We start from the raw sequence: 24,689 nt of genomic DNA on the forward strand, positions 1-24,689 counted from the left end.
TGGCAAAATTCACCGTCCCATCTTGACTTTTAAAAAAAACTTAAATAAAAATTGATTAAATGAATATTGTCAGTTATCTATGGCTACAGAGCAAATTACTCCAAAACGTAAAAACTTTTAAAAATAAGTACTTATGATCTCACAGATTCTGTGGGTCTGGAATTCAGGAGGAGTTTACCTGGGTGCCCATGGTTCAGGGTCCGTCATAAGGGTTTAGACAAGGTGTTGAGTTCACAGTCATTTCGAGGTTCATCAAATGGATTTCTACATAACTATTTATACCAAAATAAAATTCTAATGATCAAACATGTAAACACACACAGACACATACACATACAAATATTAAAATATACAAAAATTAAATGATTTCTTTTTTTAATCTTTGATAGGAAATGCCTTTTTATACAAGACTCAAAACCCAAAGGCCATAGAAGTAGAAACATTTGATTTATAAATGTTAAAACGTCTTTGCAATAAGGACATCATAAACAAAATAAAAACAACACAACCACAAAAACAAACTTGGGAAATATTTATATTATACAACAGAGTAAAAAAAAAATCCAATTTCCTTAATAGAGAAAATCTTTCACAAATAAATAAGAAACTCTAAAATTTTATTAGAATAATGTACAAAATCAAGAGTTCACAAATAAGGAACTGAAAACAGCTTATTGCTGTGATAAGATCCCCAGCCTTACTCATCATTTTCAGTGTTTCCATATTTCCAGGGATCAGATTAGCAATAATTTTAAAATGTGAGAATTCCTGGCAAGAATGTGAATAAACACACAGTCTCCTACACGGTTGGAAGTTTATATTGCTATAATTGCTTTCAAAGATAATTTTTAATTAAAAATACGCTTGATATTTAGCACAGGAATTCCGTTTCTAGAAATCTAGCCTATAAAAAATTTATACTGTTTAGTGTATCTAAATCATCTACAGGATTATTCATTTCTGTTTTGTTTATAATTGTGAAAAACTGGAATAATCTAAAAGCCTTTCAATAGAGGAGTAATTAAGCATACCCATATAATAGAATATTATAAAGTTATTAAAAGTGAGTGGTGTGCAGGTAATGCAGAGATATCCAAAGGTACAATTAAGACTGTTTTTGGGTGCGCCCAGGTGGCTTAGTTGGTTGAGTGACAGACTCTTGATACTGGCTCAGGCAGTGATTTAGCAGTCCTGGGATTAAGCCCCTCTGCCGACTCTACATAGAGCAGAGCCTGCTTGGGATTCTCTCTCCCCCTCTTTCTCTGCCCCTCCCCCACTTACACTCTCTATCTCAAAATAAATAAATAAATAAATAAACTTAAGAAAAAAGAGTATTCTGAAAATGACCCAAACAGGGATTAGGATATGGGCCTATTTGTATAAATGTTTAAAAACACTTCATTAGAAAATCTGTGTGTGTGTCTGTGTGTGTGTGTGTGTTAACTTCTGGGGAGTCAGACTGGATTTTAGGATGGGAGACAGGCTAATTCTGTATTCTATCCCCTATTTTATAGTTTGACTATTAAAATTGTGAAATAATTTGTGGAAATAATTTGTGGTTGATTACTTTTATCAAATACATAAATTATTTCAATACTTAAAATTGTGTAATTGTACTAAAATTATAATTGTATAATAACCCTCTTGAAAATTAAAATAATAATATATTCAGTAATTTTTTGGAGGAAAAGTAAAGGCCAACTTTTTCCAAAGTATGTTTTGTAGAAATACAGTCTTGGAAATGGTGTTAAAACAATGCCATGAGCAGCCACAAGAACAATATGACAAAAAAAATAACAATACATCAAAATAATCAGAAACCCCATGAACTCTACCTCTGACAGCAATTAAGTGTGTATTTTCATATTCAAGCCTCTTACAAATCTTGCAGGAAAGAAACTTTTCAGATATAATTGTTTTCCAAATGCATTTATTTAGGTAATCTTGCTGTACTTGACTTATCACCTATTAATATTTCAAAAAACATACTTGTAACATTCATGTAGATCTCTACCAGAGACAATGTGATCATTTCGTCTATGTTTAAGATCGCTACTCAAACATTTGATTTAGATTTTCTAGACTGACAGCTGGAGAAATTCCAGGAGGGTGGCATTTTGGCCACACTCCTAGGTGCCATCGTCCTCCCTTCTCTCTCTCCGGGCATTTACAAAATACTGAGAGGCATGCTGCCCTCCCCTGGAGGGGACATAGCAGGCTCTTTCTGAGATCCAGGGGGCTATAGGACTTCATTCTCTTTGGTACCAGGCAGAAGCCAAGATATTGGCAGAGAAGACAACTGCTTAGAAAATGGGCACAAATCTTACACGTGTACTTCAAGTGGCAGAATCCTGTTGGTTCCTTTGCAAAATGCCTATGCCTGGGCTTGCTCTTGGTGGCACTGTTGGTTCATGCCAGCGCTGTTAGAACTGGAGGGACGCTGTGCTACTGGCCTGAACTCTCTCCAGCCTTGGCAGTTGGGAGAGAAAGCAGTTGGCATGTAGAAAGAACCTGAAGGAGAGAGACTTCTCCCACATGGCTACTAGGAGGGTAAGGGTTTACTAGTTGCTTGTTTGTTTGTTTGTTTGTTTGTGGGAGCAAAAAAAAAAACCACTTGTGTTTATTCTTTTTTTTTTAATTTTTTTTTATTTATTTTTTAATATATGAAATTTACTGTTAAATTGGTTTCCATACAACACCCAGTGCTCATCCCAAAAGGTGCCCTCCTCAATACCCATCACCCACCCTGCCCTCCCTCCCACCCCCCATCAACCCTCAGTTTGTTCTCAGTTTTTAAGAGTCTCTTATGCTTTGGCTCTCTCCCAGCATTCTTCTCGAAACTAGAACAAGCAATCCTAAAATTCATATGGAACCACAAAAGGCCCCGAATAGCCAAAGTAATTTTGAAGAAGAAGACCAAAGCAGGAGGCATCACAATCCCAGACTTTAGCCTCTACTACAAAGCTGTCATCATCAAGACAGCATGGTATTGGCATAAAAACAGACACATAGACCAATGGAATAGAATAGAAACCCCAGAACTAGACCCACAAACGTATGGCCAACTCATCTTTGACAAAGCAGGAAAGAACATCCAATGGAAAAAAGACAGTCTCTTTAACAAATGGTGCTGGGAGAACTGGACAGCAATATGCAGAAGGTTGAAACTAGACCACTTTCTCACACCATTCACAAAAATAAACTCAAAATGGATAAAGGACCTGAATGTGAGACAGAAAACCATCAAAACCTTAGAGGAGAAAGCAGGAAAAGACCTCTCTGACCTCAGCCGTAGCAATCTCTTACTCGACACATCCCCAAAGGCACTTGTGTTTATTCTAATGATAGATAATCTAATAAAATTAGAAATTAACAATAAAGGGTGTAATATTGGAAATTAAGAATCACTTATAAGTAGCCCGAGTCAAAGAGAAACTAAAAATAAAACTGACCTAGGAGACATAACAAAAGCTGCACTTATGGGAGAATTGCTGAAATAATCTAAATGCCTAAATTATCTCAGAATTACAGGGAATAAATTCTCCATAAATGCTTGCATGTGAGGCGGGTGTCATTTTTTTGTTCGATGAAATTTTCCCTGATAAATGAATCATTAGACATTTAAGCTCTTACAAAGCCTCTTAAATAATGTATCATGTTCTCAGTATGTTTTAGAAAATAATACTCTATTTGAGGAAGACATATTAGCCTTAAATGACAGCCCTCAATGCTAGTTTGGGATGATTATAAAATCTACCTGACAGAATTAAAGAAGGTAGTAAAGAGGTTGAGTGTATATTTAGTGATTATCCCTGAGTAAATGATTTTTTAATTATAAGTTTGAGATTTTATGAGAAATGTGGATTTTAAAGATTATTCAGACTAAAAAGTGGTTACAGCTTAGAGTTCATTAGAAACCATTTTTGGAACAAATTGAAACAGAGAAAAACTGTCTTATGTTATGCAAATGAGACTTAAGTGTCTGAGAGAAATTCCTGTGAACCATCAACTGTGGGTTCAAAAAGTGTCAGAGCAGAGACCTCCACAGAACTGGCTCCCAGGGCGGGACACCTGCCTGTTGTCCGTGAACTGCTGTAAGAGAATAAAGATTCTCTTTATAACAGTGATAACATGAAGTAGGAGCAAACAGTTACATAAAATATCCAATTGGACATACTGAGAGTGAAAAATAAAATTGTTTAACTAAAGGGCTCATCAGAGGGGATGAAGAGCCAAATAATGAATTAATGAGTAAGAATTTCAGTTGACTAACTTTTTCAGAAGACGTCACAAAGTAATAAAGAATTGGGGGACTCTAAGAGCTAAGAAATTAATACATTATTGTATGCTCCCCAGAATGTCTAAAATTAACAGACAAACAATATAAAGTGCTGTCTATCATAGATAATAGTGATTCATGAAAACAATATTCCAAAAGATCTATAAGCATAAAATATTTCTCCATCTTACTGATAGAAAGATGCAAATTAAGTGTCCCAAGTGTAAATTACAAGATCATTTTGGATATTAAGTTTTAAATAATTTTATTTTTTTTATTTTATTTATTTATTTATTTTATTTATTTATTTTTGAGACAGAGAGAGACAGAGCATGAACGGGGGAGGGTCAGAGAGAGGGAGACACAGAATCTGAAACAGGCTCCAGGCTCTGAGCTGTCAGCACAGAGCCCGACGCAGGGCTCGAACTCACGGACCGCGAGATCATGACCTGAGCCGAAGTCGGACGCTTAACCGACTGAGCCACCCAGGTGCCCCATGTTTTAAATAATTTTAAAAGTAACAATACATTCATCCTTGGACTTCGCCAATTCATTTTTGACAATATGTTTCATAGAAATAAAAGCATAAAGATACATGTTCAATATTTGTTTCAGCATTGTTGGTAGTGGGAAAATATAGGGGAGGGGAGATCCCTGAATATCCTACACCCACACCCACACCTACACATACACACACACAATAACACACAAATGATTAACCATACTATAGATACTATATAGCTATTAAAATAATGGTGCTAATCGTCAACTATATTGATCTGAATGGTAGGGACATGTAGTTCAATTTAAAAAGCAAATTTCAAGGGTGCCTAGGTGGGTCAGTTGGTTATGCCTCTGACTTCTGCTCAGGTCACAATCTCCTGGTTTGTGAGTTTGAGCCCCTCATTGGGCTCTGTGCTGATGGCTTTGGAGCCTGGAACCTCTTTCAAATTCTGTGTCTCCCTCTCTCTCTCTGCCCCTCCCCTGCTTACCATCTGTTTTTCTCTGTCTCAAATATAAATAAACATTTTTTTTTAAAAAGCAAATTTCAGGGGTACCTGGGTGGCTCAGTCAGTTAGGCCTCCGACTCTTAATTTCAGCTTGGGTCTTAATACCAGGGTTGTAAGATTGAGCTCCAAGTCAGGCTCTGCACTGGGCATGGAACCTGCCTAAGATTCTCTCTCCCCCTCCCTCTGCCCCTCCCCTGCTTTTGCGCCCTCATGTGTGCACTCTCTTTCTCTCTAATAAATAAGTTAATTAATTAAAAAGCAAATTTCAGAGCTATTGTTTTGGTTTCTAAAAAATTCAAGTGCAATAAGAGCAAAAAATAAAAAATGAATATCCATGTATATAAAAATTTATAAGTATTTATGAGGAGGGAAAACCATGGTGGAGAAAACACATCAGGCTATTAGCACATTTCCCAGGACAATAAACATAGAGATTTTGGAGGAGGAAAAAAGAATTTTAACCTTTTCTTTATATATCTTGTATTATTTTGCAAATTAATATGAGTATGTAGTACCTCTGTAATTTTTAAAACAATGCATTGAAAAAAATAAAAGTAGAATGATAAAAATTGCGATGAAAAAAATTTAAGGAGAACCAAATAGCTATAATGTTCATGTTCTGGGAAAAACACCTTAGGACTAAAAACTTCACTAAGAACTAAAACTTACCTCGACTTTTTCTAGCCTCTCTGGTGAATGTGATAAACAGCAAGGGTTCGTTGGGATAGATTTGTTTGTTTTCTGTGAAACGTTGGTGCCTTTATGCAGGACTAATGTGGACATTTGGAATTGATACATTTTCTTATCTGGAAAAAAATGTGGCAGATTTTGAAGAACTCTTTTCATAGCTGTTGAATCTTTTTGATGACAGTTTTACTCTGTTTGGCATGCTTGGTGCTGTGTCTCTTTCACATTTTTATAACTACTTTTTAATGAACATCTTTAAACACTTTCTTAATCTTTCTCAATTCTTGCCGGCTCAACCAGAAAGATAGCACATTTCCTAAAGTGTGAAATCAGACACTTACTTAAGGAGCTGCATTTTGATGATTATTTCTTTGTCACATCAAAACAGTGCTGGCCTGAGGAATCACATAAATGCCTATGTCTTTCTGTTTAAATAAAAGTAACTGTTATAAATAGTTTATATTCTCAGTTTTAAAAAAAGGTATATTCTGCATGTTATCTATAGCCACTTAATTTAGCAAGACAGTAAAACAGAAATTAGATCCATATCATTTCTGGGTTTTAAAATATGTTTGCATTCTCTAGGCAACTAAAAGATACACATACAAAGCTAGGATGTTGTCACATTTCTTCATTTTGCCAATTACATCAAAAGAAATTTCTAGGAAGCAATATGAATCTGCATTTCTTGGATGACTTTTAATATAAACTCTGTTTTATTTATATATTAAGAATTAGTAACTGTTATATGTTTCAGTGTCTTAATTCTTATCTGAACATGTGTTTCACGAAGTTGTCTGCATGACAAGTTAAATGACTTTCAGTAAATGGAGTATCCTTTTTTTCCTCTTAACTTGCATCACATTATTTATACTATTATTATTCTTTGTTATATCAAAGTTTGATGACTAGAAGCAACTTTTTATTTTTTAATTTTTATTTATTTTTTTATGTATTTTGAGAAAGAGCAGGCATGACTGGAGGAGGAGCAGAGAGATAAAGAGAGAGAATCCCAAGCAGGTTCCACACTATCAGTGCAGAGCCTGACATAGGACTTGAACTTCTGAACCGTGAGACTGTGACCTGAGCTGAAATCAAAAGTCAGACACTTAACTGACTGAGCCACCCAGGCACCCCTAGGAGCAACTTTTTATTGGTTGAAATAATTAACAGTACAGAAGTTACTTTAAAATGTTATTTTGCTTATTATGGTTTGCTCTCTGTTTTTCAAAAGGGAATCACATTTAGGTGACACTCCTGAGAACTCTTAATGTGTATGAATTTTCTTTAGAGAGTTGATTTTAATGATCCATTATCATTAATAGATTCTAAATAAATATATGTTTACTTATTTCAAACCATTAGTAGATTTGGATTAAACAATCAAACTCATTTATAAACTGTTGCTTAGAGTTAAGGATTCACAGTGTGGTAACAAAATAAACCAAAACTGTACAGAAATTATACAGTAATTGACTAAGTCTTGGCAATGATTTTTTGGATTTGACACATAAAGCAAAGAAGCAAAAGCAAAAATGAACAAGTGAGACTACATCAAACTGTAGAGTTTTTGTCCAGCAAAGGAAACCATCACCAAAATGAAAAGGCAACCAATTTGCAAATTGTATATCTGATAAAGGGTTAATATCCAAAATACATAAAGAAGTCATGAAACTCAATAGCAAAAAGCTTCAAATCGTCCAATTAAAAAATGGACAGAGGAACTGAACAGACATTTTTCCAAAGAAGACATGTTGAGGTGCTTGACATCACTAACCAGGGAAAAAGAAATCAAGATCACAATATCATCTCACACCTGTTAGAACTGCAGCACCAAAGAGACAAGAGACAAGCGTCAGCAAGGATGTGGAGAAAAAGGGAACACTTGTGCACTGGTGGGAATGCAAACTGGTGCAGCCACTATGGAAAACAGTATGGAGGTTCCTCAAAAAATTAAAAATAGAACTACTATACCATCCAGCAATCCTACTTCTGGATATATATGCAAAGAAATGAAAATACAATCTTGAAGAGATATCTGCATTCCCATGTTCATTGCAGCATTATTCACAGTAGCCAAGACATGAAAATAACCTAACTGTCCATCAACAGATATCAATGGATAAATAAGATGTATGATATATATGTGATATTGTATATATACATATATATGATATCCATATATATCACATATATGTCATTATATATATATCATTGTATACATATATATCACATATATATCATAATATATATATCATTGTATATGTATATATCATTGTATATATGTGTGTGTGTGTATATATATGTATACACATATGTATGTGTACACACACACACACACACACACATATATATATATATATATATAACAATGGAATATTATTTAGCCATGAGAAAGAAGGAAATCCATTTTTGCAACAACACAGATGGAACTTGAGGGCAGTGCAAATTGAAATAAGTCAGTCTGAGAAAGAAAATTCAATTACTGCATCTTATTTATATGTGGAATTTTTTTTTTTTTAAATTTCTTTTTTCAACGTTTTTTATTTATTTTTGGGACAGAGAGAGACAGAGCATGAACGGGGGAGGGGCAGAGAGAGAGGGAGACACAGAATCGGAAGCAGGCTCCGGGCTCCGAGCCATCAGCCCAGAGCCCGACGCGGGGCTCGAACTCACGGACCGCGAGATCGTGACCTGGCTGAAGTCGGACGCTTCACCGACTGCGCCACCCAGGCGCCCCTGTGGAATTTTTTTAAAAAAGGTTAAACTCACAAAAGCACAGAGTAGGAAAGTAGTGCCAGTTGCCAGAGGCTGGAGGAAATATGAAGAAGTTGAAAAAAGGGTACAAACTTTTAGCTGTAAGATGAATAAGTTCTGAGGATCTAATGTAAAACATGGTGACTATAATGGATAACACTGCATTATATGACTGAAATTTGCTAAGAGAGTAGAACTTAAATTTTTTACACCCCCACCAAAAAAAAAAAAAACCTCATAAAGATTCAAAATTAAGAAACAAAAAGATTCATAAACTTTCCATTAACCTCATTTCAATGTCTTTCTCTTCTTACATCTTTCTACTACTATAGTACCTGTGTTCTGTATTTTGGTGGACTGATTATTTTCCCCCATGTGGACAAATTTTAGCTCTTTCCACATTCAAACTCTGTGTTTTGTTAATTGTCTTACCTTACAATTTTTTCATCAAATTGTTCATTGGCATTTTGCTTCACAGACTTTTTCAAATGGAAAATGCAGTTCTGTGTGCTGATCTTTTAGGTGGTTCATTAGTGAATAGTGGTGTTACATAGAAGAGCGTTGCACATGAGTTTGGGAGGAACACAAAAGTTACCTGTATATGTAAGAGATTTTTGCAACATGGGTCTGTGCCTGCTGTGTCCTATGAAGGCTTGCTAAGGGGGTTCGTCTTGCAGGGACTGTACCAGAGGACCCATGGCAATCTGGTGTGTGCCCAGATAATTAGATTTACATATCATGTTATCAAGTTAAAATTCTGAAGTAAGCCTTTAAAGGGTGGCTTTTAAAAGTTTCTGCAAAGAAACCATGGATTAAACATGAGGCCATAATGCAAGCACATGTGAGTAAAAAAATGGCAGAGCTCACATTAAAAATCATCTGCTAAAATAATTTTATTATCTAAGGAAATCAGGCCAAAAATTGAAATAACTAAGAATACTATTTGAAGGTGGATTTATAACAAAAGTCATTGAAAATGAACCTTTCTTTTAGCATGAATTGTAACTTGAGATAGTAAGCATTAATCGAGGTATGCATAAAACATTTATGAATAAAAATACATATAGTGGGGGGCATGCCTTAAAATTTTTTATTGATTAATTGTATAAATGCAAACTTTTTGAGACCGGGTCATAAGGATCTGTGGCTCCTGGCTTACTGTCTGCCTTCCCTTCTGCAACGCTGAACTCTCTAATGCCGAGGACATCCCAGTTCATGAACAATAATAACTACTAGGGTTGAGGAAGTGGTTTTTAATAGATCATTCAATATTTCAGATTATTCAAAGAATAGACTGAGATGCTGCCATCAAAGAACTCACGGTTTGTTGATAACTAATTGTGACTAATGTTTTTCCAATGCATATAATACTATCCGTTGTAGAAAATTCTGTTGCCAGTAAAGATTTAGAGTTGACAGCATCCAGAGTCTGCTTTATGAAAATCAAACAATAGTCCTGCTGAACTAAAACTAACTTCTCAGGTGTGTACTTGCATTTTGTATTTTAATCTTATTTCTAGTTCCCTAAGTTCTGTTTTTGCTGTCTTCTCTCTAATTCATTATTGGTCATATGCTATTGTTGTCGGCTCATCTCACACACTCTGGGCAGCCCCTGTTCAATATATATGAATTCTCCCAATATAGCATCACAATGAAGTATCAATGCAGCAGTGAAATGGAACAAAGTTGGCAGACCGTATGTTCTGAAATATAGACTCTTCTGGGGGAAGAAAGGTGCCATTAAAAAAAAAAAGAAACATTTAAAAAAATAAAGAAAAAAAAGAAACAGAGAAACACAATAAAAAGACCTCAGTGTCTTTGTTCATTAGTAGTATAAATCCAATTAAATGTTTTATACAGCAGCAAACAAAATCAGTTTCAAAAATTAGGTATTGGGGCGCCTGGGTGGCCCAGTCGGTTAAGCATCCAACTCTTGGTTTCGGCTCAGTTCATGAGCTCACGGTTTGTGAGTTTGAGCCCCAAGTCGGGCTCGGTGCTGACAGTGCAGAGCCTGCTTGGGATTCTCTCTCTTTTCCTCTGCCTCTGCCCTTCCCCCCACCCTCTCTGTCTCTGTCTCTCTCTCTCCAATAAATAAATAAACTTAATTTTTTTTTAAATTAGGTATCTAGAAATATAGTGATGTACATGTATAAACTATGTAGAAACTAAATCACATCAGATTAAGACTTCAGATTCAAAGACGTAATATCTTAAAGAATGCTGGCCTCATATTCCAAAGAATAAGAAGGGGACATTTAAAGAAAAATATAAATAAAAATATCAAATCCCTTCACAAAGGGAAAAAAGATATGTAACTAAACAAATTACATGACAACTCAAAAGTATGCTGTTTGTTTCTCATGCCTTTTTTAATCCAAAAGGGATTGTGAAATCAGATGAATAAAGAAATGTATACTGCTCCATAGAAATATATAAATAATGTAGATGTTTTTAACTATATGATAAAAGTTTAAAGCGTTAGAGAGACAGGACATACACAGAAAACATATTACTAGTCACCTTAAAGATCGTGACCTCATTGCTCATGGTGCTGGCCTTCTGATTTTTTGGTGGATGTCTGAAGAATTCTCTAAGTTCTCCAAATCAGTGATGCTATTCTTTCAGCTGCTAACAGCAGCTAACTCACTGTGCTTCATTTTAATAATGAAATAATTGCATTCTGGAATAAGATTTAACTGGTACATTGTTAGATCCACTGTGAGGTCATTTCAAAAGCACAAACCTTTGTTCCCTTGTAAAGTGCTTCAGTGCTTGGGCAAGAGCACCAAGCACATCAAAATTCTTGTTTCTTCCCACCTCTGAGTCCAAAAAGATAAGGAAAGGTGAGAATTAATACAATTAAGCATGACCAGATATCCATCCTATGAATCAATTTAGTTTCAGTAGATTAGGTTTACAATAATACTGTAAACATAAAAGCTCCAGATCTTTTTTTTTTAAATTTTTTTTAACGTTTTATTTATTTTTGAGACAGAGAGAGACAGAGCATGAACGGGGGAGGGTCAGAGAGAGAGGGAGACACAGAATCGGAAGCAGGCTCCAGGCTCCGAGCTATCAGCCCAGAGCCCGACGCGGGGCTCGAACTCACGGACCGCGAGATCGTGACCTGAGCTGAAGTCGGCCGCTTAACCGACTGGGCCACCCAGGTGCCCCAAAAGCTCCAGATCTTAACCCAATAATTTTTTGTTACATCACACTTCATAGTCTTGCTTCAGTTCTTCACATAGGTCTTCAAATGATCTCATGTATAATTTTGTATTTTTTTCCAAATATAAGATATTCTCTGGCAATCCAGATCTCACTAAGGCTCCTGCCTAAATAAATACATTTTCTATTTAGCGCCCATGAAGGGGAAATTGTCTTTAGTGGTAAAAGGCCATAGGCTGCACACAAAAACATTAATAAGTACATAATAATAATATAATACTTACACTCCAGAAAGAAAAACTCACCTGATTCAAGGACTATACATAGACTGTGGTATTACAAAATAATCATTACTACCCTTTGTTTGGCTGTGATTCAGTGGTGATGGGCAAGTCTGTTTAGTCATTGTATCGGTACAAAAACTGGAACGATAGTAGGTTAAGAGATGGGGATAGATGTCACCAAATCCAAAGAAATGAACAGATCCCAGAAGTGTGTGCAGAGTCAATGTACAAGAAGCTTGGAAAGGGAGGGTCACCAACCCAGTTAAGAAGCAGATGTAAAAATTGTACTGAGGTGCCAAAATCCAGGAAATCAGAAGATGGGAGTAATTGTAAGCAGGACCAGAGGGGAAAGAGGTTTCTGGTGTAAATGGCATATGGTCTGCAGCCCAGGATCCAGCTGGTCTCAACTCTGCACAAAAATATCTGTGAAGGCAGAGGAAAATCACAAAAGTTAGAGCACTCTAAACCAGAATTGACAATAAGCCCATTACGAGTATCCATGAAGAATTTTCATAAACTACAAAGTTAAGAGAATTGGGTAGAAAATTGCAACAGGTTCTCCAAGCTTATTTTGACAATTAAGAATAGGTAAAAGTTTTCCTCTCTGCTATTTTTCCTGTGTCAGAAGTAAATCATCAGTCTAGAAACTTAGGTAACTACTAAATGGGTGCCTTATTTTGAGATTTCTCTTCACTCCCCACAACCCAATGGCTATTACTACTATGACTCTCTCTCCTTGTACATCTCTTTGGAAACTATAAAGATACAAAAACAGCTGGTCAGGAATGTGTGTGTGTGTGTGTGTGTGTGTGTGTGTGTGTGTGGTAGGGAAAGGTGCTCTAACATCCTAGAAGGTATAATCCCTACAAATGAAGTGTCTTGGAAAGATATTAATGAGAAAGCACTGAGAACAGTGAATTCACGTTTTGAAAACATTTTGCCAGAGTACTGAATTAGGCGCTGAGGTAATAGGAGACCCCATCTCAGATCAGCAGCACCTCCCTGGCACTTAGTACCTATCTGGCTAAGAATTCTGCACATCAACCTGCCTTCTGTTTGTGGTCCTGGGAAGGGATTCGGCCAGCATGCAAGTATATGGAGAGGGCCAATGGCAGTCCAGTCAATGCAACTGGGACACGCAGAATAAGATGATGAGAAGTGTATTTTTTCAGAACATTCACTGGGGTTACTCAAGCCACTTCAGTGAGACGCAGTCTCATATAAACCTTTGTAACTATTCGAACTTTCTAATGCCTTCTGGGAACGAGCTCTTCCATGCCTGGAATCGTTCTGTACCACTCTCACTAGGCCACTATTAGTGATCTGAGGGTGTAAATGAGGCAGCAGTTCTACATTTTTATTTCAAAATGTCTGATTGCCACAACAGGTAATAGCTAATTTAGTCTTTTGCCTTTACATGAGATTATGGTGAGTGTAGGGGTGAGATTTTGGAAGTAGAGTGAACAAGCAGATGCATAAACATGAATTCTGCTAGCCTTCTCCGTGAAAAATATCATTGACCTCACTGTGTGCTAAGTGGACTGTGAAAGCAATTTTAACATAGGAATTTCAAAACTGAGCTTGTTAACAGCAGCCTCAGTGGATTAGAGATTAATTTTGTTTGGTGATTCATATGCTGGACAATACACATCTAGATGTATACGCCCTGAGATGTTTGCTAAAATACCAGACACACCTAAATTCCTCTCTTTAATTACTATTTTTTACTTTGGGGGGGGGGGGGGCAGAAGGAGAGAGAGAGAATCACAAGCATGCTCCAACCACGGTGGAGCCCGATGCAGGGGTCGATTCCTCAACTCTGGGATCATGGCCCGAGCCGAAATCAAGAGTCTGACGCTCAAGCGACTGAGCCACCTAAAATTCCTCTTAATGTTTCATAGCCGCTCTTTCAAAAAAGGCTTTTGGGAGACTCACGGAGTATTTGCTCTAGCTTTTTCCTGGTCCCTCAAGACTTTATGCCCAGATACTTTTTTGTTGCTCAGATCAATTGATTGGGGTCTGTGCCTCGTTGGGCCACTCTCCTGGCCTCAGTCCTCAAATCCAGTGCCCAGTTGTCCTTGCTGACCTCACCCTATGGCATCTGCCAGGCTTCTTCTATGGTAGGTAAGCTTCTAGGATAAGAATATGGGCTTATTAGCCTCTTTCCTATTTTATCAACTCAACCCCCCTCACCTTCCCTGTGGCTTCTCAACCCCCGACGTGATCTTTCTCTCCCAGTTCAAATGAGACTACTGCTTGAAGTTACAAATTGAGTTGCAAAGTCGTTATATAGGCAAAGCCACTAAAACAAAGCAAATTGATAAAAGTCATTCATGCTGTACTTTTATTTTATACACTTTGCTTGATTTTCACATGGAGAAATCTGATGTCAATGGGAACCGAGGCCAGAAAGTGAAGAGACAACACTGAGTCCTCTTTGGGGCCAGATAAAAATGTAAACAGATGTAATTAAAAGATCGGGAAAATTCTGTGAGAAATGTGAGCAGACAGACAGTGGGTCATAAGAATGATTATTACCAGGTTCTCCCATGGCTTGAAATAGTCAAAGCTAATTTATTTGGGAATGCTTAAGATGGTTTTCCTCTTAAATAAGAAAACTTTTTACTGCTATATTCTGGAAAATGTTGCGCATGTCTTCTCTGCATATTGAGCAGATTTTCAATGGCCGCATCTGAGTTTATTTAAATTCTCACACTTACATCTTCCCATCTGGAGAAGGTTAGGTTTAGAAGACCTGTCTTTCAACTGGTCTCCAACCAACTTCACTGCATTTGCATCTGTGGCTTTTCTTTCCCCAGCAACGTGCATGACTCAGGTAAAGAGGAGGTGTGAAGACTGATGAATAGGCTCTGGGAGTTTTTTGACTCTTCAAACTATCTTAAAATAAAATTTCTAGGCCTACATTCACACTGAGTTTCCGAGCTTGTGTGCAGTTAATTTACTGTTCTACATTGTCTTGATGCAGGACTGGTGTCTTTGTTTCCCATGAGTGGTCTTTCTCCTCCCATTTAGGGGAAGCAAAGTTTACGAATGTAAATCCATCTTACTACTATTTAGTACTTCTCCAAGACCAAGCTTCACAAATCAAGGCCTGGACTTTGACAGCAGCAGCCGTTTCGCAAGGTGTTTTCCTCCACCTTTAAGAGAAAAGGACTAGGGGATTCCTTTCTTTCTCTTCTTTTTTTTTTTTTTTTTAATGTTTATTTATTTTTGAGACAGAGAGAGACAAAGCATGAACGGGGCAGGAACAGAGAGAGAGAGGGAGACACAGAATCCGAAGCAGGCTCCAGGCTCTGAGCCGTCAGCACAGGTCCCCACGCGGGGCTCGAACTCACGGACCATGAGATCGTGACCTGAGCCGAAGTCGGACGCTTAACCGACTGAGCCACCCAGGCGCCCCTTTTTCTTTCTCTTCTGAAGATCAACACTGGGAGTGTGGGGAGTTGACGGGATCAGGGACTCGGCAGAGCCCCTTTGTCCAGAAGTAAAACTATTGAGCTTAAAACCCTGAGGTCCCTCAGGTAGAATACTATCAGTGCGATTATTCATGTTGCTTTTCTATCCCCATTTTGGGAAGGGAAAAATTAAGTGGAGATCCCTGGGAGGTACTTTGGACTGTGTGTCAGGAGACTGTGGCAAGCCCTAATCACCCTGAGTCTCACTTCTCACCCACGTGAAACAGTAGCAATGATGGCTACGATTTATTGAACAATTAAAGGGTGTGAGGTCCTTCTCGATTCGATTTCTAATCCCCACAATAGCCCACTCGAGAGTCTGAAAAAATTAATTTAGGGAAATGTGTATAAAAATGCCTGTCATGCTATCTAATGTTCTTGTGAAAATCAAATGGGACAATTTGTATAAAAACCATCTGAAAATTGAAGTTACCACTCCCACTGGAAAGGATTCTTGGCTACCTCACTTAAAATCAATTTCATAGCTATGTTTTTTTCATAATTCAGTTGCTCTCAGAGGAAAAAGAAATCGTGTAAAGATTATAAGTCTTAACAAGAAATAAGTCAAAATAAGAACATATAGATACACATCTCCCCCTGAGTAACAACTTGGAAAAAGTCAATGTAATGCTTTTGATGGATATTATTAACAGGAAATTATGGAATTAAGATACTTAAGTCTGATGCGAAAAATTTTACATTTGTCTCTGGAACTCAATAAATACATCACTAATTCAAGAAAAGTAGCCAAGAATCCTTCCATTTTTCTTGGTTATAGTAAATAATGTTAAGGATGATCATGGAGTGCATTTTTTGAGTTAATATTTTCATTTCCTTCAGATAAATACCCAGAAGTGGAATTGCTGGGTCATATGGTGGTTCTACCTTTACTTTTTTGAGGAACCTCCATACTGTCTTCCACAGTGGCTGTACCAGTTTACATTCCCACCAACAGTGCACAAAGGTTCCCTTTTTGCACATCCCCTGATATACATACTCTTGTGTACTCCCTATCAAGAACTGTAAAAAAATGAGACCAATTAGCCTGCCACAGTTTCACCGTTAGTGGTAGAGGATACAAGATACCTTGGTCAGAGCTAAGAGACAGATTGTTGTTACTCTTAGCAGTGGTAGTTGCCAGAGGATTATCATGTTTGTGCTAGTTACATAAGTCTCAATCCTCACAGAGTGACCTAAAGAGGACCATATTACACCTGCACACATAGTAGGTGATGTTGTAGGAGAGGGACTCCAAGCTAATAGAACCCAAATCTTTTAGTATGGGCAGTAAATCGGCTTAGTGCTCTGAAGGGAGACATTAGTTTTATTATACTGGCCTTTGGCATCAGGAGACACTGTATCTGTCTTCAGTGCTATTTATTATAGAGCTATCTTTGAAAAGGTAGTCCAGAACAAAGGCAGTTAAGTGCCTCTGTTTGAAAGAAGTGCAGAAATGCAAGAGACCCATGGAGAATTTTCTCCCAGAAATTATTTCCAGTTACTAGCTGAGATTTCTCTTTGTTTGCTATGGTATATATTCCTTTTTGTTGTAAAAATTAAAAAAAAAATTTGTTTTAATGTTTATTTATTTTTGAGAGAGAGACAGAGTATAAGCAGGGGAGGGGCAGAGAGAGAGAGAGGGAGACAGAATCCGAAGCAGGCTCCAGGCTCCGAGCTGTCAGCACAGAGCCTGACGTGGGGCTTAAACTCACAAACCGTGAGGTCATGGCCTGAGTCAAAGTTGGTTGTTTAACCGACTGAGACACCCAGGTGTCCGTTTTGTAAAAATTTTAATGTCAGTTCAGTTCAAGGATCATCCCTTTCCCTGATCCACCACAGACTAAAAATCTTCCCTCCTCAGCTCTTGGAAGAAGGCGGCAGGTTCTGGCTCAAAGAAACCCCATCTTCTTCCCTTTCTAGGTACTTATTCTCTGCTATTGGGGGCATGGTGAAGCAAAAATAGTGTTGGTGACAGAGAAATATCTCTGGCCTCACTCTGGTATTGACTGCTCTCATCTTCTTCTAGTATCTTCTATTAACATGATGCTCAGGTGATATTTGGGCATATTTTTTTCTTCACCTTTCCTTTTTTCTTCTCCTTTCTGTCTCCAAAGGACAGCCCTGACTCCCTTTGACAGGCCAAAGGTACAGAATCATCAATCCTGTCTCTGGTATGAATGCCTAACCACTTGACCTCTATGACCTCCTGAGTAGCTCTTCAGCTCATGCCCACCACTAACCTTCATGCTCCTTTGCATATAGCATCAGGGTGGCTCAGTCGGTTAAGAGTCCGACTTCGGCTCAGGTCATGATCTCATGGTTTGTGAGTTCGAGCCCTGCGTCAGGCTCTGTGCTGACAGCTTGGAGCATGGAGCCTGCTTCGGATTCTGTGTCTCCATCTCCTCAAAAATAAATAAACATTAAAAACACACAAACACACAAAAAAACCAATGCAATCCTCTCTCAGACTCTTAAAAAACTGCAGAGAACTGGGTCAGGAATAAAGTTGCCCCATCTTCTTCCCAGACACATGGGCCCTTGAAAACCAGAAGGCATAGCCCATTCCATTAAACCTCCAGGCCTCAGAAATCTCTCTACCAGAAGAGAAACATGTGTCTATTTTCAAATTTGAGGATGCATGTCAGGTATCTTTAATTTTTCCTCATACTTGAAGGAAAGCATACTCTAAGCTTTTCAGAATATTATTCTGAGAATTTTCTCACTGGAATGTTCTTTAGTGGTGGCTTGAGTTGGGCTATTTTTGTCTCTGCATCTCAGAAAGCCTTGAATTGGGAAAGACCAGTTGCCAGGCATCTCTTTGGGCAGGGACTCTCCAGTTTTTATGAAAGATTTTCAGTGCCTAATGTGGCTTTTGGGCGGGAAAAGCAACACTGCTCCTATTATGCCAATTAGGCAGTGGTAGTAAGACTGTTTCCAATGCCTTTGAGCAAGCCCTGCAGCTTAGAGGCTGGAGCCCACTCTAGACATCTTTCTGAACCTGGGAAATGGAATGCTAATAACAATTTGTCTAGGTTTATTTCTTTACTGAAATTTATTTCTCTATTTTATTATTATTATTACTATTATTTATTTTAGAAAGAGAGAGAGCAAGGGAGAGGGGCAAAGGTGGAGGGGGGGGAGGGAGAGAGAGAGAGAGAGAGAGAGAGAGAGAGAGAGAGAGAGAGAGACTGTCAAGCAGACTCCACACTCAGCGTGGAGCCTGACATGGGGCTCCATCCCATGACCCTAGGATCATGACCTGAGCTGAAATCAAGAGTTAGACACTCAGCTGACTGAGTCACCCAGGTGCCTCCCTTTACTGAAATTTTTAAACAAAAAGAAAAGTCATATTCAACATTTCAAATCAAAAGAAAATTCACAATATAGATATACACAAAGATAATCTATTTCTACTGCATTAATGTTGCATCACGTTTTGTTGTTGTTGTTAAAACCTGCCCGCCCAAATGCTTTTTGGAAAAGTGGGCTGTTAGAATATTCCATTCATAAAGCAGACATCTGTGTCTATAGCATGCAGACATTACCCTTGTCCTCCCAAGTTTTCTATGTATCTGAATTACTTCTGGATTAGAGACTCACATGAAAATCATAATTAACAAAAGTAGAGCCAAAGTGAGAAACTGAGGGAGGGCTGGAATATAATGTACTCCAGATATATTTTAGACGACTTCAGATCAAGGTCTTAGTTCTCCTTAGCAGTCCTTTTTTTCCCCTGCCTCATTGATTCTCTATGAACTACCATAATGATGTGAAGCTTTTACGACTCTTCTCAAATCCAACATCATAAGTTGTTTCTTTCACTTACACCTCTTGTTCCTTCTTTTTCATGTAAATAAGGATCACCTATGACATTTGTTAAGGTAGCCAAGTGTCAGGGCACCTGGGTGGCTCAGTCGGGTGAGTGTCCGACTTTGGCTCAGGTCATGATCCCACGGTTCATGGGTTCAAGCCCCGTGTTTGGCTGTGTGCTGATAGCTCAGAGCCTGCAACCTGCTTCAGATTTTGTGTCTCCTCTCTCTCCGCCCCTCTGTCGCTCATGCTCTGTCTCTCAAAATAAATAAACATTAAAAAATTTTTTTAAAAAGGTATCAAAGTCTCAAGCATGCAGTTTGTTTCAAGAGCTTGAATTTTCAAAAAATTTTTCACATGATTCAAATGTAAGTGACATATAGGTCCCTCTCTTTTCCCTCCCATATCAGAATGGAGAGCATTCTTAACAGTAGAATAAATACTGTGGACACAGTATGGTATCCTGGAAGAAGCACTGGCCTTGGAGTCAGCCAGATGTGCTTTGCAATCCTGGTTCTGTTAATAAAGCTTTCTTCTTTTTGAAAGAAGATAATCGTTAGTGGTATCTAAGAAGAATTAACTGGTAATCGTGCCTTAAATATGATAATCAGAAGTGTCTAGTTTTCTATGGAGGGTGAGAGAGTAAATATTTTCAGCTTTTTCAGTAAATATTTCAGCAGGCAACATGATCTCTACCACAAATGTTCAACTCTGCTGTTGTAGCTATATATAAGAGCAGCCATCGACAATAGGTAAGCAAATGAGAGTAGTTGTGATCCAATAAAACTTTATTTACAAAATCAGGTGGTTGGCAAGATTTGACCTGCAGGCTATGTAGTTTATTGACCCCTCTCTAGAACATGAAAGTAATACAATTGAATTTATAAATGTGTAAATTATTAAACATAATTTGGTGATTAATTTTATAATTATACATAACTTTTTCTAAAAGGTAGGAAAATCAAAACAGGATTTGATCATGGGAACATATTGTGGAGAGATTAACCACCACTGGGCTAGATTTGCATCGCTAATTGTTACTAATCGCTAGATCCTTATGATGTGGTGTCAGTTATTTTTAAGAGGAGATTTGTGTCGAAGTGGATTACTTTTTTTGTTCTTTGTTCCATCCATAGTTATTGAATTATCCATCCATATTCTTTGGCCTGTAACTTTGGCAGTGCTTTTCTATAGTTGGAGGAACAGACTTTCCCACTCCTTGACAAAGGGTGTTTTCCTGTGACTATCTCTGGTCAGGGAGATGTTGGCATCAATGACATAAGCAGGTTTATAATCTGTCTGCTGCTGGGCTCTGTAGATTAGAACTTCTGGCAGCACAGTGAGAAGGACAGCTTAGGCTAGCCTCTGGTCTCCTGAGGAGGATATCAACCGTGGGGTGGAACAACCGCTGGCCTAACCAAGCTGGCTTCAGAGGCTGGAGTGGGTCCAGTTATGACCAGTGGAACCACCCAAACAAGCCCAGCTTCGAAAACGTTCAGCCAATGTGCAGATCAATGAGTACAAGCGGTTTAGTGTTTTAAGCCAATTTTGTTTCAAGAATTTAAATTTGTAACAAATTGTTCATATGATTCTGATGCCAGTTGTATATTTGGCTATTTTCCCTCCTGTTCAGTTTGGGGATGATTTTTTCATGCAATGTTATTTTTGTCAGGGTTAACTGGTAAAGGAGTAATGTTGTCATATGTATTACGGCCAGACAAGCTGACAGACACATACATATACACACACATGCCAAGAGGTCTAACTGGCCTAGAACTTGCATTGAAATTTCCTTCTGTTTCTATAACACTTTTTTTTCCAGTCTCCATTGCTGGTTTTAGGAAGTGATGTTAGAGAGGAAGGCAAGAAGCAAATAAAATGATGTGTGCCAAGTTAAAATTCCGTAGCCATAAGAAGTCACTAAAGGATTTTAAGCAAAGATCTCTCTTGTTTATACTGTGATTTAAAATGGTCATATTATTAATCAGGTGTACAAAAGTACAGTTTTATTTTGCATAAAAGAATTATTTTTGCTCCTAGTCCTTATCTGCTAATAGAGAACAACCTTATAAACTTCACCCTGCAAGGCAAACCAGTTTCTTCTGGTTTACAACTTGGTCTCTTTCAGATGAGCTGGCTAAATCAAAGACTCTGCCCTGTGCTAATTCTCCCATTCCACATCACCCTTCTTCCTCACCTCTTCCTGGAGGGTGTCTGAGCATAGGGAGAAATTTCTAAGACTGAGATAGAAGGGGCCTCTGTTCCACGAGCTGCCCTCTTGATCCTTTCCGGCTTCAGATCCCCAGGCCTCTTATTATCTCTTTCACGTGCCCTTGGCAAACAGGAACTTGTGAACCATTTTACTCACGAGGAGGCTGTGGGGAATTAGAATCAAGGGTTATCTTGGAACCATTCTTTCCGCTTGAAACACTTTGCATGAACTGGAGGCGCTCTTTGAGAGGTGTCTTCCCCAAATTCAAACATAGAAGGAAATACAAATGCCTGTTTTCAGCTGGGTTTGAAGGTTATTAAGAAGACAGAATCTAGGATAATGCGTCTCAAACTTAATGTACACATGAATTGCCTAGTAATCTCTAAAATACAGGAGGTCTGGATTGGGGCCCTAAATTCTGTATAGCAACAAGCTTCCAGGAAATGCAATGATGCCAGTCCCTGGACCATACTATGAGAAACAAGGATCTCATTAAATTCCAGAGCATTTGGAGACTCACTGGAAAAGGTCTGAGGTAGCTCACCATCCTCTAAACTGTCCTTGCCGACTGTCCAGGGCTGTTACAACTTTCTCCTCCAGCTACTGCCCAAACCCTGAAAATTTACTTTCAAGGTATCATTCAACACGCTGTATTGAAATTACTTTCTGTTTCTCTCAATTCCTTGAAATAACTCTCTGTGTCTAATTCTTTGGTGCTGCTTTTGCCTGATCCAGTGGAGCATGGAATATTCTCAAAAAAACACATGATGATCTGTGCTCTTAAGTGTGCAAAATATGCAGTATCTTTACCAAACCTCTGAGAATGAAAAAAACAAGTCTTCATCCGCTTGTTCCTTTTATTGACAACATAGAATGAATAGCCTGGCCAGTTGCACTGTCTGGTTACTGGATTTGAAACAAATATAAAAGAAATGTATATGTAATACCTAAAGTTGAAAGGATTATTCACCTTCCTCCTCTCTGCCCTCATCCTGTACCCCCGCCTCATAATATCTATTGCTTAAGTGTTAAAGAGCAAAAACTAAAATATTATCATTAATCTCTGATGGAATTTTGTTACAGTATACGTTTATAAGATCATAATTCATCTTAAAAGTTTACATGCTTACTGTTTTTCTTAAACGATGAAGAAGCACAATGTAAGGGAAAATTTTGGAGTCTATCTTGTTTCTAGAAATATAGTCTTTTTCAAAATATGAAAACAATTATTATATTCTAGGTTTTCTGTACAGCATTCAAACAACCAGTTGATGAGGTAATAAGTCAAATGAGAGAGGAGGAACTGATCCAAGTATCAATAATGCATTTCCAAAGCAAAATTTGCAACAGAACATGTTTACATCATGGCTTTAATCTATGAATGATATTATTATCATTAAACTATTATTTCCCAACTGAATTTAAGCTCCCTTTGGTGCCCTGCATGCTACATTTCATTTTAAGGTCTAATCCAAAGTACAGAATTATTATTGCTTTACATAGAAACATCAGTGGCTTCCAAATTATCCAAGACAGATCACCAAAACACAAACTTGTTTGAATAATTTTTAAGTGATTCCAAGCTACTAATGAATAGAATGGGGAAAGTTTTAGCTTCAAATTAGGAACTTGCAAAAAATTTGTAAAGAACTGAATGTAAGCCGGGGGGGGGGGGGGTATGGAAAATATCTGGTCACTTTAATTATAGGTTTAAATGCCACAAATGCTATAATAATACTTTGTACTTTGCTTTTTTTTTTTTTTTTTTTTTTTTTTAACTTCGGGGCAAAAAACCACGTTACAAACATTAAACCCAGTATCTCTTTAAAGAGATCCCCCTTGGGCATCATTTACAGATTGAGAAAAACAGGCAAAAAGGAAGTATTTTCCTGGAGGCAGGTGAGGCGCTCTCCATGTTGGCATAGTTCTGAACATGGTAACCACAGTTCTGCCCAAATTTTTACTTTTCCTCTCCGTAACTGTTAACTATAATAAAACATACTGAAATGTTTTTCTTAAATGATAGCTCCGGTCTGCTATTGTGTTTTTCTTAATAGTTTTACTGTATTTCATTTATTATTATGAGGGAAAAAACAATTTGGGGATCTCTTTTTCCACCACCCAATGTTATTTTCGGCAACAGATGGTTTTCTGTTATTTGACAGTATTCTGGAAACCAACTATTCCTTCACGTTTGATGTGGTCAGCCCACTGTGGTGAGCTAAAGACCATCATTACTGTTTGTGTAGTGTTTACATTCTGTTGAGCAGGGGTTTCATATTAGTGGCTGCGCTGGGTGATGTGTCTCAGGTAATTATGGCAGAAAACAGCAGAGGGGTGTGTGCGTGACACAATGCAAGACTGGAATTCTCAATCTTGCCTTCGAGGGAACAAACGCGTTCTCACCACAGTCACCTTTTTCCACACCATCTCCCATGTACAGAAAATGTTTTCTCATGATAGATGAAAAATGATGCATTTAGTCTCTAGAGGTTTTATGTTTATTAATTTCACATGTTGTAAAAATATTTTGCCCGAAGACTTAGTTATATTATTCTTAGATTCCACTTGTTTGCAGCTCCCATTAATTTATTTATTTTAAAAAAATATTTTATGTAGACAAAGGGGCTGTGGCTATGTCCCAAGATCCTTAGGCAGTTCTCCCATTAAAGTTATCTATTCTGTTTGTGACATGATAGCTTAGCAGGACACAGTAGGCCATTAGGAAAATAAGCAAATTCTTATCTGGAAGTCATTAACTAGAATCACTTTTTTTCTTTTGCCTGGAAGTTGGTTCTTTTCTCATCCTGGAAAAATATTTTGATAGAGAATTAAGTGCTGGTGAAAAGTGAATCTGTGGCAGATGGACAGGAAGGGGGAGGGGACTCAAGCTACATTTGTCTATGTGATCACTGGGGGAAGGGCAGGTAACAAAGACGAGGGCAGTGACGAGCTGCTGGCATTACCGGAGTTTGGTGCTTAAGTTCAGATGCGGAAATAGATCCA

At 37.8% G+C, this 24,689-nt stretch overlaps 2 long non-coding RNA genes across 2 annotated transcripts in view; both read right to left on the reverse strand.

The window, feature by feature from the left end:
- The window catches only part of LOC132680790 (uncharacterized), an 80,105-nt gene that overhangs the window by 34,286 nt on the left and 21,130 nt on the right, over positions 1–24,689 (reverse strand). The window lies entirely within an intron of this gene.
- Positions 82–22,662, reverse strand: LOC132680792 (uncharacterized). Its single transcript, XR_013555049.2, has 5 exons — positions 21,669–22,662; positions 12,207–12,608; positions 11,254–11,552; positions 5,959–6,095; positions 82–272 (listed from the first exon to the last, which is right to left on the reverse strand). It is a non-coding gene; the product is annotated as an uncharacterized LOC132680792 (long non-coding RNA).

The sequence above is a fragment of the Panthera onca genome, chromosome A1 (genome assembly GCF_046562875.1).
Source record: "Panthera onca isolate mPanOnc1 chromosome A1, mPanOnc1 haplotype 2, whole genome shotgun sequence".
NCBI classification, from domain to species: Eukaryota; Metazoa; Chordata; class Mammalia; order Carnivora; family Felidae; genus Panthera; species Panthera onca.